General features: G+C 42.9%; 1 pseudogene; it reads left to right on the plus strand.

Moving 5' to 3' along the window:
- The first annotated feature begins 701 nt into the window (after positions 1-701).
- LOC147462254 (uncharacterized) lies at positions 702-1,856 on the plus strand (annotated as a pseudogene).
- Positions 1,857-18,186: the final 16,330 nt, after the last annotated feature.

An 18,186-nucleotide genomic window follows, 5' to 3' on the forward strand; every position in this document is an offset into this window, starting at 1 on the left:
TGTCACAGGTACCGTTGGATGTGTATGCTAAGTCGGCCATTTAACAGGCCAGACATGGTGCAAAAGATTTGCGAGTCACAATGCTTGAAGATGCACGAAAAATTTTGTGAGGCGTCGTACATTGTGGCAAGGGAGGAGAATATCAACGAGGTGATCTCTTTGGTGTTCAAAGATAGGTGGGGCCGCCATTGCAGTAGAAGGCAGCCGCGGGGTGGCCAGAAAGTAAACGCTAGGAGGGGACCAAGAAGGCGGGGGGGCCAACAGAGAGCAGCCAAGAGGACCAAGGACAGTTCTCCAGACAGAGATGAAGGAAGAGCAAGTGACGGGGCTGTAGCAAGGAAGGGCCACGTACCACCATCAAAGGGTAGAGAAGAGATTGATGCATGCCGTGAGGGGGTTGGAGCACTACAGAGAGGGTCCTAGAACAAGCACACAGGGAAGAAGAGCCACGGAGTGCTGGCCGTTGTAAGGTAGAGGATGAGTGGGAGCACCGATTGCTAGAAGGCCGTGAGGAGCTGCATAACAGGTAGGGGGACCACCTGGGTGTCGGGCATGAGCTACAAGGAGCTGCGAGGGTCGCCGACTCCACGGTGTAGATCAAAAGGGAGTATGAGGTAGGTATATTATATGCTGGGTGTTTTTTCCATTTCCCCCTTCCCATCAGTGGTGCCCCCACTCAGGATATACTGATTGCTCAAGTGATGGTGTGGTGCAGTAATATGGTGCCAGATTTTGAGTTGGTGCTCTCAGGTGAACAGGATGCTGAAGATTGGATCTCAGATGTAGAGCTCTGGATGTTGTCGATGTGGATGGTGACCGATGAAGCCAAGGCAAAGGCTGTGCCGCTGGTGATGCGAGGGAAAGTCAAAGCTTGGTTCGAGGGGTTGGAAGTTCTTGATCGGCAATCATGGAAGGTGATTCGAGCTTGATTTGTCAAAGATTTCCAGCAAAGGCTTTAAACTGTAGAAAAGTGGATTCTCAATTAAATGCATTAAAGCAAGATGTGTCTGAAGACTTCAGTGTGTTTCTAACCAAGTTTGAAGAGATATGGAAGCAACTAGCTACTGCTACCCAGCTGCAAAGTGGATATGTTTTCAAGATCTAGAGGTTCATGGCGTGCTTGCATCCGAGGATTAGAGACAACGTGGAAGCCGATGCGGATACCTATGAAGACATGGTCTATCTGGCAAAGATCAAAAGTAGATAGGTTAAGCGGAAATTCAAGCTGGGCATGTTGAAGCCAATAGATTCTATGCCTGTTGTTGCAGAGATAGCCAAGTATTCGTTGGTCCAACCAACGGTGTTTCCAAGTGTTTGAAGTGCAAGGTCTGTCGAGTAAGGCCTACTGTTGACTATGTTCCTTGGAGATTTCTAGTTTTTGATGTGCATTTATTGAGGGTGTACGAGCTTGTCAATGAGGAGAAGCTCCAGATTGCGATGAACCAAGATTCGGGAGCGATAGCAGATATGGAGTTCCGATGTGGATTGAAGAGTTAAAGCCTCTTCTTGTGGAAAGTTTGTATGAAAACATAGCAGAATGCAATTAGGTTGCAAATACCAAGGGTTCAAAAGCTGATGAAGAAAGTGACCAAAGCTATGGTGATGGTCAAGCTTTTGTGGAACAGCGGGCGAATGAAGATGCAGATATGCAGTCGCTATATGATGCCTATGATGATGAAGATACAAGCTCGAGTAGTTGGGAGACAAGCGAAGAGGATGGAGCATATGAGTCCACATCCTATGGCAAGGGGACGGAGTCTGATGAGCCTGATTTGGTAAAGGTAAAGTTTCCCTCTTATGTGTATGATGATATGGTAGTAGCCCATGTGCAAGAAGAGCAGGTGCTCAAAGAATAGCAGGATGCAGGTGAAGAGCCAGTTTGCAAAGACCAGGGGGTTGGGCAACCATCTCTCGTGCCTTGTGATGGTCAGGGCATATTGACTGAAGAAGAATGTCTTGATGAAGATGATGGGGATTTGATGAGCCGTGGCCGATGTTGATGACGAGACGCAGATTTTGATTGCTAAAGCGATGGCGAGGATACAGGATATGCAAGGTTGTGTGCCTGATCCAGTGACGTTTGAAGCACCTACAGATGAAGTGGCTATGCAAGCGCCGCTATGCCAATTGTTTCAGGTTGTTTTTCTTGAAGACATGGATACTATGGAGGAGTCTCTAGCCGATGGCTGGGGAACACAGGATACGGAAGCTGTGTAGGGTGTACAAGCTTGTTTTGGGTGGGAAAATGATTCATGCATGCAGTTTTTTGAAGGATGGTGTTATCGAGCTTTACAGGAATGGTTGGCTTACAAATTTATAGGTGCAAAGCAGGGGTGGTGTGCATATGCTTTACAGATGGATGATGATGAGCAATACCATATCTTTGATCTAGGTGGAGTTTACACTATGCTTGGGGAAGCCTGCGGCTTTCCATTTGACCCGTGCGGGCTCTACAATAGAATCTCTCTCTATCTATTGTTGAAAGGACGCCCTTTCAACAACGTTTTCATAAAGATTCCATTAAAGATTCGTCAAAGATTCTATAAAGATTCCACATGAAGATGGTGATGAAGTAATGAAGATGAAGATGGATGCTGCAACATGAAGATACGAGTTCATGGACGTCATCGAGTATCCCGTTATTATTATTTTGAGCCATTACGGCCACTTTTGTTTTGTTTACGGGAACCTCATATTATAAATCGGCACTTGTATTTTGGCCGCAGATGCTTGTATAATGAGTAAAGCCAACTCAGTTTCTTGTAATTAAGCTCTGTAGAAGCCTAGGGACAATTCAGGTCATTTGGCCGGACATTAGGTTTGAAGGCTTTGTATATAAGCTAAAACCTAAGTCTTTGTAAAAAACACATTACGTTATCTCAATTAATATACAGTCGTGGGTTTTGCAGCACATGGTAGTGAGCTTCACGCACACACACCGTCGCACACACTAATCACATTGCAGATATGAGAGTAGGAGCGAGTTAGCATCGAGGAGCTCTCCGTGTCAACGCAAGCAATGCAAGCCGAGGACCACATCGCGAGCCCACCTGCTACGAGCTGTATTTGGTCATAAGTACCTCAAACGACATCTGTTCTGAATGATCAAGTAGTCATTAGAATCAGGGCGAGAAGCTCTTCGTGTTGATGTCTTTGTAGATCAGTTTCGGACACTTTGGAAATTGATGTTTTGAGTCTATCGCGATAGCGATTAGAGGTCTTACAGTTATGGTTTTCAGGGTTTAGGTGTTTGGCCATATAGGATATGTCCTTGTGAGTCTTGCCCTCCAATTTCGAGTCATTCCGATATGATTTGAGACTGTTTCGAGCTTGTAGTGTTTCGTAGGATGCGTTGTCTGTTTCTTTGCTTTATGGTAGTGTTGTGGTAGGATTAGTGACTGTAGAGTGTTGTTCGTGTCTAGCTCAGGGTTGACAACCCAGAGATTTCCTCCATGCCCTAGTCGGGTCAGCTACGTCCTCGGATTGACAGTTTGTTGGTCTGTGTTCTCGCTGTGCTCCATCGTCCATCGCGGCGTACCCGCTAACATTGGCACCGTTGCCGGGGAAGAAGCGCCTAAACTAGCGTAGACCGCATCACTCGTGTTTGATAGTATAGCATTTCTCTAGAGTTTTCTAGAGTGTTGTCACCCTTTGCCTTCTTAGTGGGAAGTCAGAGAGCAGATCTCTTGATTGAGGGATAGCCAGGGAGCCTGCGTCTCGCCGAGGTGGTCCACCATGAGGTTGAGGTATGGTTATATCATTTTGTTGTGTGTTTAGATTAGGTTCTATAGTTCGTGTATTTGGTTCTGACTTATGGTTGTGAAGAACTTGAAAGAAAAAAAAAATGCAAAGAAAAACGCAAAAGGTAAGCAGGAGGCTGTTTGCTTGCTAGAAAGCAAAAACAACCATTCAACCATCCAAAGTAGGACTTTCGGTAGTGTAGGACATCTGATGTTGATCTAGAGCAATTTTGACATGAAAATGTGCTTGAAAACACAAAAGGCGAAATTGTGCTGATTATGGTAAAAGTGCTCTAAAATGGTCGGTTGAAAGCCGATTTGAGTGCTTGTTTTTGCATTGGAGACCTTAAGGTGGGGGGAAAACAGAGATTTGGTCCAATAATAATAATAAAAAAACTCTAAAAACCCAAAAAAAAACAAAAATCTGAACCAAATCTGTAATTTTCAACAAAAAAAAGTTTGACCTCAAGACCTTGTTTTGCATATGCTCTACAGCTTGTATTTGAAATTTCAAAAGCATTTTGCATCAGTGCTTGTGTATCTAAGTGGGAATTTGCTTTTTTCTGAGTGTAAGGAAGTGAACCTCAAGTCTGGTGTTTTTTGAGTCAGACTTCAGAGACAAATTGGTTAAAGGGACTTGACCAAATTTTCAAACCTTGTGAAACTTGGTATACATGATCTACAGAGGGTAGGGAACACATCTGTGAAGAGAAAATTTGAAAAAAGTTTCATTTTAGCATACTTGGTGAGTCTATCGCGATAGATAAAGAACCCAATGATAGAAATTGAATTTTTCAAAAACCTATGTGACATAGCTTGGAAAGGTGCTATCAAGGACACATAAAATTTTTGAAGTCATTTGGACATCAGAAAGTGGGTCTAAGACCATTTGAGAGGATTCAGCTTGTAGAAAACACCAAATCTGGTCTAACTGACAAAGTAAAATCCAAACCACTTGAAAATTGGCAGGAGGACTAAGGAGAGGTGTTGGAACACAGTGGTATAGTCAAAGTTCAAGTTTGACCTATAAAAGGGGTACTTGCTGAGTCTATCACGATAGACTCAACAAAGCAGGGCCAAAGAAATTGAAATTTTCAAAACCCTCTGGAGCATAGCTTGTTTAGCCTCTCAGGAGGTTACACACAAAATTTGGTGGATTTTGGACATTGGAAGTCATCCTAAGTCTCTTTCTAAACTCAGAATTCTAGAGTTGGAGTTAGAGACCTAAGAAAAAGTCCAAAACAAGTGGAAATTGGTGAGCAAGGTGTACACAGCATAGGGAAAGTGGTAAAGAGAAATCTGGAAATTTTCAAAACTGAAGAGTCTGCTGAGTCTATCACGATAGACTGAGGCTTTTTCCCAGAAATTGAAATTTTTGAAAACTGACCTTATAGCCTTGTTCTACATGTTGTTGTGAGCCTATGGTTAAAATTTGAGTGAATTTGGAGTATTGTAAGTGCATCTAAGAGGATTACTTCATAAGATCAGAAAAGAGGCTGTTGTTTGAAGAAAGTGACAAAGGAAAAGTATTCCAAATTGGTTGAAACTTGGTGAGTAGTATCTCAAGAGAAGGGGGAACTCAAATCTGTGAAAACAGTTGAAAAACTGTATCCCAGTAACACTCTGGTGATTCTATCGCGATAGACTCAGGAATTCACTGTAGAAAAATCAAAATTCAAATCTGACTTCATATTTGGGTTCAGAAGGCCCATTATACCCTGTACACAAAGTTTGAGTGCATTTGGACATCTGCAAGGGGTACTTGGTGAGTCTATCGCGATAGACAAGTCAGGAAAAATTTTTGAGAATTTTTTTGAAACCAAGTATACCACTAGGTTTATCATTGCCTAAGGAGTGCACACACCAATTTTGGGCTCAAATTGACCACTTGCAAAAACATCAGATAGAGAAACTTTCCAAATTACATCTCACTATTTTGGTCATAACTTTCACATACGGACTCCGATTCCAAAACTTTTTTTATCAAAACGTAGCTTGAGAGCAGCATTACAGATCTTAGAGTAAATTGACCAAAATGGTTTCCAACTTAATACATTTTGGTCAGTTATGAAAAGAACATTGTTTAAGGCCTCAAAATGCATCCGGAAGTCAGGGGTGTTTAAAAACCGACAATTTGAGAGAATTGTGAGAAAACACTCATGGTTTTGGACATAGTTTTGGATTTTCCCTGACCAAAACACTTGAACACACTGAGAGAGGCATTACTACAGCAAGCTAGAGCTGTAAAGCCTAGAAGTCATGTCTACATCAGACTTAGACTCAGCTTATACAAGCACATGGATTGCAGGGATAGATGAGCACCCGCCCAGAATAGATCTTCCAAACCTACAGTACATAAAGACCAATTTTCTGGAAAGAGTTTGGACGTATAACCATGAAAGTGAAGGACTATATAGGTATATTAATGGAAATCAATTCAACCTTTACAGTTGCGTAGAGCTTTACCCAAATGAGTTGACAGAGTACAAGCTCTTATATGTCTATACATACGAGGTCGACCGACAATGGACATCTTTATTTGTTGACAAGTATGGACGAGAATATAGAGCTGTAGAAAGGACAAATCCGCGAACCAAATTAGAGAGTGGATATTTGGTCAATGAAGGAGGACCTCAGATACATCCATCAAACACAGGAACCTCTAAGAGAATTCCAAAGAGGGGACCACCACCTGGATTTCCTCCTAGAGCGATAACGAGAGATGAAACAATACCAGAGAGGAGTATGGTTCTATACTTTGCACCCCAAAGTATAAGACCATCTCAGCTAAGAAAATGGGTAAATAGAAATTACAATGGCATAGGAGACCCATACGCCCATGTCTCGGCTTTCAAGCAAGTCCTACGATCAGAACAAGTAGAGGACTTCCACACGCAGTATGAGGGTTTTGGACTTACATTGGAGGACAATGCACAAGCATGGTTTTAACTATTGAACCGGAGAGAGTTCACAACCATTGAGAAAATGTTGGATGAATTTGTTCAAGAATTCTCCAAGAGGGGCATAAAACATAACACCCTTCCTAAGATTCAGGAATTTAAACAAGGCAAAACAGAAACATTGCGACATGCAATACTGCGTTTCAAGCAATATGTTGCTAGATGTCCTACCCAAGAGTTACCCACGCCAGAATGTCAGATCCTATGCTTCATCAGAGGGCTTAGGAATGAGAATCTCCAAAAGGACCTATACATGAAAAGATACCAAACCTTGGAAGAGGTGACCAAAGCGACAGTTGATCTAGTTGACAATTGCAAATTCTATGACGATGGTCAGAAGAAGATGAATGATGCGAGTGAGAAAAAGGAAACCGCTGATCTTGAGGATCAAAGAGGGAATCTAGGACAAAACCAAGTAAATGTTGAGGAGCAAATCATAGAGAATGTGATGCAACGCATCAACCACTCTGAAGAGTACCAGCCTATAGAGTTCCTCAAGGACGAAGGTGCATGACATGTGGAGGGGACCATCCGACGCAACGTTGTCCTGACTATAGACCTAAGACTCCACCAAGGTTTGAGCATGTTATGTCTCAACCGCCTAGATATCATCCTGTAGTGGAACAAGTGTTCTTAAGTGAAAGACCCATAGCTGCTAGAAATGCATATGTGAGTCATGAGCTTCAAATAGAAAGAAATTTGGTAGATCAGAGGTCACTTCAAGGTCAATATCAAGTATTGCCACAACTACCAATACGTCCATGTGACAAATGTGGTAGTAGTGATCACTTGATTAAGGATTGTCCACACCATGATATCATGCTAAATGTATATTGTAATGAGTCTGCAGTCACACATATGATTTTGGATTTTCCTAAGAATCCTAGAAATAAAGGTAGAATGCAACCACATGTTACCTTTCCTTCTACCAGCGAATCAGAGAAAGAACGAGATGCAACAAAAGGAGAGACGACAACAACAACAGAGCAAGAAACAATTGCAAAAGAACATGTGCTTAAATAAAAAGAAGATAAAAGTAAGCAAGTTGCTCCAGTAAACGTTGTCACAAGAGCACAAGCAAAAGTGCAAGAGCAGAAGCCTACAGATGGAGAGACTAGTAAGAGTTCCAAAAGCCGTAGAAACTCTAGACGAGCAAGAAGAACTAGAATGAAAGCGAGACTAGAAAGGGAGAAAGGAGAAGAAAAGGCTGTTACAATTGAGTTGGAAACAACTCAAGAGCAACAGACATAGCAAAGGGAAGTTGAAACCCTTAAACCAGCTAAAGCACCCAAGAGTGCTAGTTCAGGAGGATCTGTCCTAGTGGACAAAATGAACGAGCCTTTAAACGCGATTTTACAGGCTTATGAGGCTAGATTGGCAAATAGACAGACCTTAGAACAAAGATGGATGACTTATCCTTATCTTGAACTAGAGAAACAGAGGCTAGAAATTTGTAAGCAGCTCATTATAATTGCTCAAGCATTGCTAGAACCACCTACACCAGAAGAGGTGAAGGATAGGATAGTCACCCCAGTGCACAGAAGATTGAGAACATTAATTAGCGAATTGCCTAGAGAAGAGGTTAGATCATAGTGAAGAACCATTTCCAAGGTCGCAAGACTCGAGGGTAATCCAAAATACAACAGATGAATCAATGAGGGATTTCCCACCCTATGTTCCTATAGTTGAGGAGAACTGGCGAGAGGAGTTATGGAAGGCTGTCCGAGATGCCCAAAAAAGAGAAGAGGACTAGATGAGATCGAGAAGCCTAGATCAAATTTAAGACCGGTACCTCTAAACAAAGTAGGAGAGTGCTGTGAAGGAGAAGATGGTAATGTCACTTTGCCTGTCGAGTACAATGGGATTGAAACGAAAGCTATACTTGACAGTGGAGCAGGGATTGCCATAGCAACAAAACGAATATGGGAGAAATGGGGTAGGCCTGCCTTTAGAACAACCAGAATAAATTAAAGTTAGCTGATGGGCATGTGGAAAGACCCATGGGATTGCTAGAAGCGATAGTGGTGTCTTCTTGTGGTATAGAGTATGCGCATACTTTTGCCATAGTTGACTTTGGCAATAAAAATAACTATGAAATCATCCTTGGAAGACCATTCATGAGGCAACTCAGATGGTACAAGATTGGGGTTATGATTATCTATACTTGTGACATGTTGAAACTACAACACGTGTAAATATGAGAAATCATAGTTACCAAGATGTAACTAGAACGCCTGTGCAAGATTTTGATTCTGCAACACAAAGTGGATCAACAGACCATCCGTGGATGGGCAAAAAGAAAGAAATCTGGATGTGCGGAGCATTGGACTATAGTGACTTTGGGAGAAATGAGAATTCCTTAGAGAGGGTCTTAGAAGATGATGCTTACATAAGAGAACCTTTTCCGAAGAGGCGTTAGAACCACTAGAGTTGACTCATATATTGGCTACTTTGGATGTCTGTGTTAATGAGACCACACCAACAAAATTTTGCGATGAGAATGGGTATGACATAGTCCCCTACTACATGCTAAGGGTTATGGGTGAGACAGATGACGAATCTGAGTATGAGTTCGAAATAGGGTTATCAGCTATGGGGATAACACAAAAACCAGATACCTAGCCCGAATACTGGTCATATAGAAATAGGTGATCTTTGCGATCAGTGTGTGATAACACACTTGATTACAAACTGTCCAACTCGAATGCATAGTACAAAGGAGGAGCCAGAAGTCAACAAAGCAAAGTTGCAGGAAGAAGGGCTAAGATCCAAAGAAGATGCTTCAGGTCCAGCGCCTACAAACGAACAATATGAAGACTTTGAATCAATCAAAGAAGAGGTGCAGAAAGTGGCAGGAAGTTCAGACACTATTGGTGACATTTCAATAGCTGAAGTCGAGGAAGAAGAGCCTATGACTCTACTGGAACCAAATGCTGATTTTGTCTCTCCAAAAGACATATCAGAGGAAATGGTGGTCAAGCAGGAGGTAGAACACACATATGAACTCATAAGTGTGAACAATGAAGAAGAAGACGACAAGGAGTCCAGGCCAAAGATTGCTGAAGTCACTCAAGAGAACATAGGCAATCTAGTACCAAAGAAGATCAACTTTTTGCTAAGTGCACAAGACGGAGTCAAGATGAATTTTATGGCAAAATTGATACAAATTCCACGACTAATGTCATGTCATATGGCATGTGGTTACTTCTAGGTAAGCCAAAGCTTTATGATGTTCAGATAAAGGTAAATCTCTCACCTAAAGTGGATGTTATAAGTATGGGATTGCAGAAGCTACTCTCCAACTACACTCACATAACGTCAAAGAAAAATTCTTGGCGGTAGATTCTCGACAAATGGGAACACACTTGATTTTGTCCAATCCATGGGCACAAGTCTTTGAAAACGAGCCTGAATCTTCAACAATGGTCATCAGGACAAGCTATCAAGAGGCAACAGAGGTCAAGCCTACAACAGTTCAAAGATTCTTGGTTATTGAAAAAGGAAAAGCTAAAGTAAGCCCACAGTCTCTAGCCCAGCCAATGCAAGTGCAAGACAAAGCCTCTACATCAACAGCCAAACCATCAACAAAACAATGGAAACCCAAGCAAAAAGTCTATCAACCAAAGTTTCCATCGCCCGAAAGTCTCCAAAGGAAGTCAAAACACGTCAACCAAGTGCTAGTATCTAAGGCACATATTAAAGTTAATGATCCAATTTGGATACAATCACAGGAACAACCTCAGCAAGCAAAGGTAACAGGATGGATCACATCAAGCGAGTCAATTATTGCACAAGGCTACAAGAAAGGAAATTCAGATGTTTGGATCAACAAGCCTAAGATAACATCCTAGCGATATCCATCCCATGACAACCACTCAGTCACAAATCAACAAAGCCGTCAACGTTAATCACATAACTCAACCAAGAGAAAGGACAGGTACAAAAAGCAAAAGAGAAGGTCTTCCACTGGACAAACCATACGACAAGTCTGGGTAATGAAATCAAAATTCTACCAGACTACCCACCAAAGTCAAGTGAAGATCACCTCCAAGCAAGTCCAAAGATTCATTCCAATCGAGTTACTCGAAGCACAAGGATTCTATGAGGGTAACTTTCAAATCTGGTTACCTAAGGTAGTAGCTTATCAAGGAATCACCCAGGAAAAGCAAGAAACATCAAGAAATCAAGAGCAGCCACCCGCTACACCCAAGATTACTACAACCTATAGATGGATCCCTCGTCAATTACTACAAGAGCAAGGCTTTTACAAAAGTAACAGCCATATTTGGAAATTAAAGACAAGGTACCATCAAGTCAAAGAAGAATCAAGGCAAGTGGCAAAGGAGATCACACCAGGCCCAAGAACAATGTGGGTTCCAAAATCCGCGATTGAGGCTCAACAACAAGAAAGATACACAACTCCTTTACAGCCTCTTAACAGCCAAAAGAAAGCAACGGTAAATGCAGAGGTCACAATTTTGAAGAACACTATCTGGAAGAAGAAGACTTCATCAACCATTGCTTCAACATCAATACCTGTCTCATCAAGGGACCACAATTTGCTACTAAGGAATGAAGAGCAGATATATGCCAATGTATTGGACAACAGGGCATCTCAAACAGAAACTAAAGAGAAAGGCCTAAACATCAAAAGCATATGGAATTGGATTTCAGGCCGCGATCAGGTAAGTCCAAGTCGCCATTAAACTTACATGGCATAAGAGTCTAGAGTCGGGCAGCTGAGCCACTAAATGAGCAAAGTGTCAGACCCAAGCTTCAAGTTAATATTTTTCTGTGGTCTATGAGTCTAGCTAATAGGTATAAGCTCAAGCTGGAGAGTTGAGTATACATAAAGTCATGTCGTTCATGATGGAAGAGGTGATCATAAGAGTCAAAGTCCATATAATATATAAGGTGGAGAAGGCGGAGTAGTCAAAACAAAAACACTCACGCACTTGACACAGTGAGGAAGAGTGGAGAAACCTCGACAGCAAAAACCCTTCTTGTGAGTAGTGAAAGCTTTTGAAGCACTCATGCTATATGTTTTGCTCGCTACACTAACTCCATGAAGAACCATCAATACTCTTCTCTCGCACCACATCTTGTTTAACATGCATAACTCTGTGCAAGCATATAGATGTCCCATCATTGGACATATGCATTAGGCACTCTTTTTTATTCCACCCATGCACTTAACAAACAAATGAAGATGACCAAGCGGCAAACAGGTTTTTATGAGTCTTTTCTCAACAACAATGACTCTGAATTCAAGCTACTAACACTTATCCATGTATATCAAGCCATACTAGTAGCCTATATGGCCATATGTACTTTAACTCATCATAACTCTATAACATCAGAACCTAAGTACATATAGCCTCACATTTAATTATGACTAAAGATATTTTTTCCCACTGGGTTTTTCCCTTTAGTCTTATCCAGGTATCTAAGACCTTCATTTTGTATATACGCTATATTTTACTTTCACTCTTTTATTTTTTATAACAACAAAACAAGAAGAACCATGATATCCCCATACTACTAATTGCAAATCTACCGACAAGTCAAAAGGGAGAGGCCAAAAAACAGCTTGACAAAGCTTCAAGTCAACTTACAGGTACGACTGCCAGATAGCAACCATAGGAAAAGCAAACTAGAGCTACAATGACAACGAACTGCTGCACCAACAAGTCGATACAACCTCATGCAATTCAAGATACAACAACCAATCGGAGGGGGAGAGTTCCAGGCTTGAGATACACTACAAGTACAACTTCAAGGCAGCTTTAATATCACGCAAAGCAACCAACTACAGAAGAGGCTGCCACAACAACTTCAACCAACACCAAGACATCAAGAACTCGTCAATGCCAGCAAAGACATAGGGTCTTGTCGGAGACGACAAGAATTCGGAGGGGGAGAGTGTTGAAAGGACGCCCTTTCAACAACGTTTCCATAAAGATTCCTCAAAGATTCTGTAAAGATTCCACATGAAGATGGTGATGAAGTAATGAAGATGAAGATGGATGCTGCAACATGAAGATACGAGTTCATGGACGTCATCGAGTATCCGTTATTATTATTTTGAGGCATTACGACCACTTTTGTAATGTTTACGGGAACCTCATATTATAAATCGGCACTTGTATTTTGGCCGTAGATGCTTGTATAATGAGTAAAGCCAACTCAGTTTCTTGTAATTAAGCTCTGTATAAGCCTAGGGACAGTTCAGGTTATTTGGCCGGACATTAGGTTTGAAGGCTTTGTATATAAGCTAAAACCTAAGGCTTTGTAAAAAACACATTACGTTATCTCAATTAATATAGAGTCGTGGATTCTGCAGCACATGGTAATGAGTTTTACACACACACCGTCGCACACACTAATCACATTGCAGATATGAGAGTAGAAGCGTGTTAGCATCGAGGAGCTCTCCGCGTCGACGCAAACAATGCAAGCCGAGGACCACATCGTGAGCCCGCCTGCTACGAGCTATATTTGATCGTAAGTACCTCAAACGACATCCGTTCTGAATGATCAAGTAGTCATTAGAATCAGGGCGAAAAGCTCTTCGTGTTGATGTCTTTGTAGATCAGTTTCGGACACTTTGGAAATTGATGTTTTGAGTCTATCGCGATAGCGATTAGAGGTCTTACAGTTATGGTTTTCAGGATTTAGGTATTTGGCTATATAGGATATGTTCTTGTGAGTCTTGCCCTCCGATTTCGAGTCATTCCGATGTGATTTGAGACTTTTTCGAGCTTGTAATGTTTCGTAGGATGGGTTGTCTGTTTCTTTGCTTTATGGTAGTGTTGTGGTAGGATTAGTGACTGTAGAGTGTTTTTCGTGTCTAGCTCAGGGTTGACAACCCAGAGATTGCCTCCATGTCTAGTCGGGTCAGCTACGTCCTCGGATTGACAGTTTGTTGGTCTGTGTTCTCGTTGTGCTCCATCGTCCGTCGCGACGTACCCGCTAACATCTATCTACTGCTTCATGTAAATACTATCTATCAACTTCTTAGTAGGCAATGATATTTTACCTAAATAATTCTATGGTCGAGCATAAATGCTCAACAAGGGGGTGGCCAATGATGGTGGAGCTCAAATATGTCAACCCGTGGAAAGGCTCATTGTAGGTATATGGCAACAGGCAGTGTCGCAACAATGTGCTTGAGCCTGTGTCCGGCGCCAAGTGTGACAGGTACCGTTGGATGTGTATGCTAAGTGGGGCATTTAACAGGCCGGACATGGTGCAAAAGATTTGCGAGTCAGAATGCTTGAAGATGCAAGGCAGATTTTGGTGAGACATCGTACATTGTAGCGAGGGAGGAGATCAACCAGGTGATCTCTTTGGTGATCAAAGTGCTATGAGACACCGATTGTCGGCAATCGGAGGCGATTCAATGATCGTTGCGCGTGAATGCTTGCCATATCAATGTCTTTTTACAAAAAAGGAACATATGTCTGTTGTAGAGAATGCAAAAAAGAAGGTATGGCCAGGAGCTGCAGTCAGCATGAGGAGAAACGTTCGCCATCTGCCTGGTTCTGCTTGGGATGTGCTGCCAAGTGGGCTTGCATGGGAAAGAGAGACGGGATGGCCAAAGATAGGGAGGGCTGTCATTGCAGTAGAAGGCAGCCGCGGGGTGGCCAGACAGTAAAAGCCAGGAGGGGACCAAGAAGGCGGGTGGGCCAATAGAGAGCGGCCAAGAGGACCGACGGCAGTTCGCCAGACAGAGCTGAAGGAGGATCAAGTGACGGGGCTGAAGCAAGGAAGGGCCGCCATCAAAGGGTAGAGAAGAGATTGCTGCATGCCGTGAGGGGGTTGGAGCGCTACAGAGAGGGTCCTAGAACGGGCACGTAGAGAAGAAGAGCCGCGAAAGGCTGGCCGTTGTAAGGTAGAGGTTGAGTGAGAGCATGGGTTGCTAGAAGGCCGTGAGGAGCTGCATAACAGGTAGAGGAACCACCTGGGTGTCGGGCATGAGCTACAAGGAGCTGCGAGGGACGTTGGCGGCTGCACGGTGTAGATCAAAAGGGAGAACGAGAGTGGCAGAGAAGTGGGTTGCGTTGCAGGACAGGAGGGAGCCAGTCCGAGTTGATGAAATGAGCGAGGGCCGAGTGTGGGCCGAAGGCTACCCGTAGAAGAGTCGGTAGAGGCAGGTCTCTGAAGGTTGGAAGGGATGAGCAGGCAGCACGCTGCTTGGGATTGGTAGCTGCATGGGTGGTCACGAGTGAGAATTAGAAGGGCGTGGACTGGGGCAGCACAACACAAAAGATTGAAGCAGTAGAAGGGTGGAAGGAAGGCCACAAAGGTGTGCAAACTAGAAGGGAGGGATGCAACCATCAAACGAAGGAGTGCCAGGAGCTGCCTTGATTGAAAGCTGCAGAAGAATTCCGTCATTGAAGGTATTGGGGGAGCTCGTGAGCCAGTTTGAAGGCCACATGCTACGAGGAAAGATCAGCGGACTGTGCTACTTTTGTACGCAAGCTGTCACGAGTCAAAGAAACTAGATGCGGATTGTCCTATCCATGTACATGCAGGGAATAGTGCTACATGCATGGGAAAGAAAAAAGCAATAATCCAATTGTTTACAGTGTTGCCTTAAATAGTTTCGATCTCTTTTCACTACTGTATTATTTTCCCTGAATGGTATGCATGTAAGACGATATCTGCTAGCCAACAATCAAGCTTGTCATATGTGCGGGTTGCCTTGGATGTCTTGAGGATCCGGGTTTGTATTGCCAATTGATGATTGTCAAAGTTCCTGCAAGTATTTGTGTATGTCGTCGAGTGGTTGGGTATGGGCGTATGGGTTGTCTGAGGCTGGGTGTATGCAATAGTCGTTTGCAGAATATGTGATAGTGTGTGTGATTCTGTGTGGGTAGGAGTGTGGGTTGATCCCTGGGCTATAGAGAGGCAGGTATATTATATGCTTGGTGTTTTTCCCACTTCCGCCTTCCCAATGCTCACAGCAGCTCAATCTCACTCTCTCACACAAAACACCATCGGTCCGGGGGGCACACACATCCGCACTGTCGGCACCAAGAGGAAACATGAAAGCAGGGGAGAGAGAAGGGGGGAAGGGTAAACAACAACAAGACGGGCCACAGTGGCTCGATTGCACTTCACAAAACACGTACTCATGCTTACACTGCCATCACCATGGCCATTTTCATAAGAAAATACAAAGGGATTTGTCAGGCACACTCCTGTGCCAGAGAGCTCCACTCTGCAGGCTTCAAACAGCCCAAAACAAAAGCCCCTAATTTGACTTTTATAGGGGGGTTTTCAATATGGGAAATTGCCACCTTATTGGTCCATCTGGTACCCTAATTTGGTATTTTTGGGAAGGCGGCACCGCCTTGCTTCATATGCTCAATCCTTCTCTCTTTTGCACTGGGGGGTGCAAGAAGGTTGATGCTTTGAATGTTTTCAGATAGGGTATACATACAATACTTGTCCTCAAAAAGCCAAGACATCCTTAGAGAAACCTCCATCTTGAAGAGTAGATTGACCAGCAAGACCATCTCCCGCTAAGAGAGTTAGACCTACCATTGGACTTGTACCTAATATTTACAACATAAATATGGAAAGTTTAAATGAATGCAAAGAATAATAGAAAAATCAATGGCTTGAAAGTCTTAATATTCTTTGACCCAGTTACCCACTCTTCTAGTGACCATCGAAGGGTACCAAGGAAAAGCTGATTTTCACATCATGAAGTTGGGCTACTAAATTGCTCTCTTGGGCATGCCTTGGCACGACAGATCCAGAACCAAACAATCAGATTGATGTAGAAGGACAAACCAGTTGTCCTCAAAGTTCAACTATCTGAAAGAAACCCTAAATGACCTTTTTGTTTGCTTTGTATTTAGATACCTTTTGAGAAAATATTATCTGAAATTGTTTGATATGGATTGTACCTATTTTAAACTTGTAGGTGCCAATTTGAGAATTGTTTGACTCTAGTTTAATGATGGCTTCAATAATTTATGCTTTACTCCCTAGTACTGAAGAGAAGAGGGGTGTTAGCTCCCGATGTGCACCCAGTCAAGTGTTGTTGGTAGGAGAAAGAAAGGATTGTTTCATGCTCCCATGGTCACAATGACACGGCTACCCTCTTGCTGAGGTGATGAGAAATTTTTTTACCTCATGGGAGGTTGGTTTGCTTGGACTGTGGCTACCTATTCCGAGAGATAAGCATTTGGACATTGAGTTTGCTAATAACTTAGGCTTGTCTTTGGAGGGCTTGGACGCCAACATGCACGGCGGGTGTGAGAACTCTCTTGAGCTGTTTTTCTTGTGCGTCTAGAGCCTTGATTAACTAGCAAAAGACAATGGCTTTCTAGGTAGGTAGTGCTCCCATGTTTGATTGCTCTCCTGGAGAGGGCTTTAGGTGGACCCCCTAGGAATACAAGTATGATACTTGGGTTGTCATGTTGGCTTGGTTTTGTTGTCAAAGCAACAAATTTTTTCTCTCCTACTTTCTATCAACGAGAAATTGCTTCATTGGAGTTTGGCATGGCTTTCTCTTGCTGAAGTGCGAACCATGTGCTTCTTGCTACTATGTGGTACCTTATGTCTTGCTGGATTTTCTAGAGTTCTTGCATCAGCCAACAAGAGATGTTGATCAAGAATTTTCTACGTTCAAGGAAAAACACATACTCTACTTTGGCCAAAGTCTCTTGGAAGGTCATCATCACTTTACCTTGCTCTTTCGGAGTGTTGGGGATCATCGACCCAGCACGACAGAGTAGATTCCTCCTTGGGAATCTTATTGTCAAAGGTTTACTTCCAAGAGAGAAGCCCTAGCAAGAGTTGTTGCTTCACTGGATTCATACCCATGGAGCCCTTTCACTTGCTAGATTTTCATGTAGTTGCACAAAGTGCCTAAGAAAGAGATGCGTTAGTCTTAGGAGTAGCTATGAACTATCCTTGAGCAACGCCAACCCACATGCATCGAGGAGAATTTTGAGGCACACACTTACATGAAACCCTATTGTCAGCACACAGCGAGGCCACATGGTTGGTAGCGAACCTCATGTCTCTTGGCAAAGGGTCCAACCTTCACTATTGGGGACTGTATTGTAGTTTACACCACTCCTTGAGGGGGTTGCAAAGAATGTGTCAAGATTGTAGAGGCTATATTGCCTCACAGGATTTTTTGCAAAATACACAGACATAAAAGGATAATCCCACACCTAATTTCCTTCTTTACTTGGTAAAGAGACAAGATAGGTATCTGCGAGAAGTGGTACAAATGAAATTTGGGACAAATTAAATCTTCCTTCCATCAATTATTGTTGTAAGCAACTCATAAGTAAGGCCCAAATATTTTGCAACTCCATGCTAGATGGGGGTTTTCACGTGACAAGAGGTCCTCATTTCAATTAAGGTTTGCTCAACACAGGTTCTCACGAGTTCCCGCCAACTTATGGAACATCCAATGCGGCCCAAGTGCCACAAAGACAATAAATAAAGCTAGACCC

Source organism: Adiantum capillus-veneris, chromosome 3 (genome assembly GCF_014529385.1).
Source record: "Adiantum capillus-veneris isolate H3 chromosome 3, ASM1452938v2, whole genome shotgun sequence".
In the NCBI taxonomy this organism is placed as follows: Eukaryota; Viridiplantae; Streptophyta; class Polypodiopsida; order Polypodiales; family Pteridaceae; genus Adiantum; species Adiantum capillus-veneris.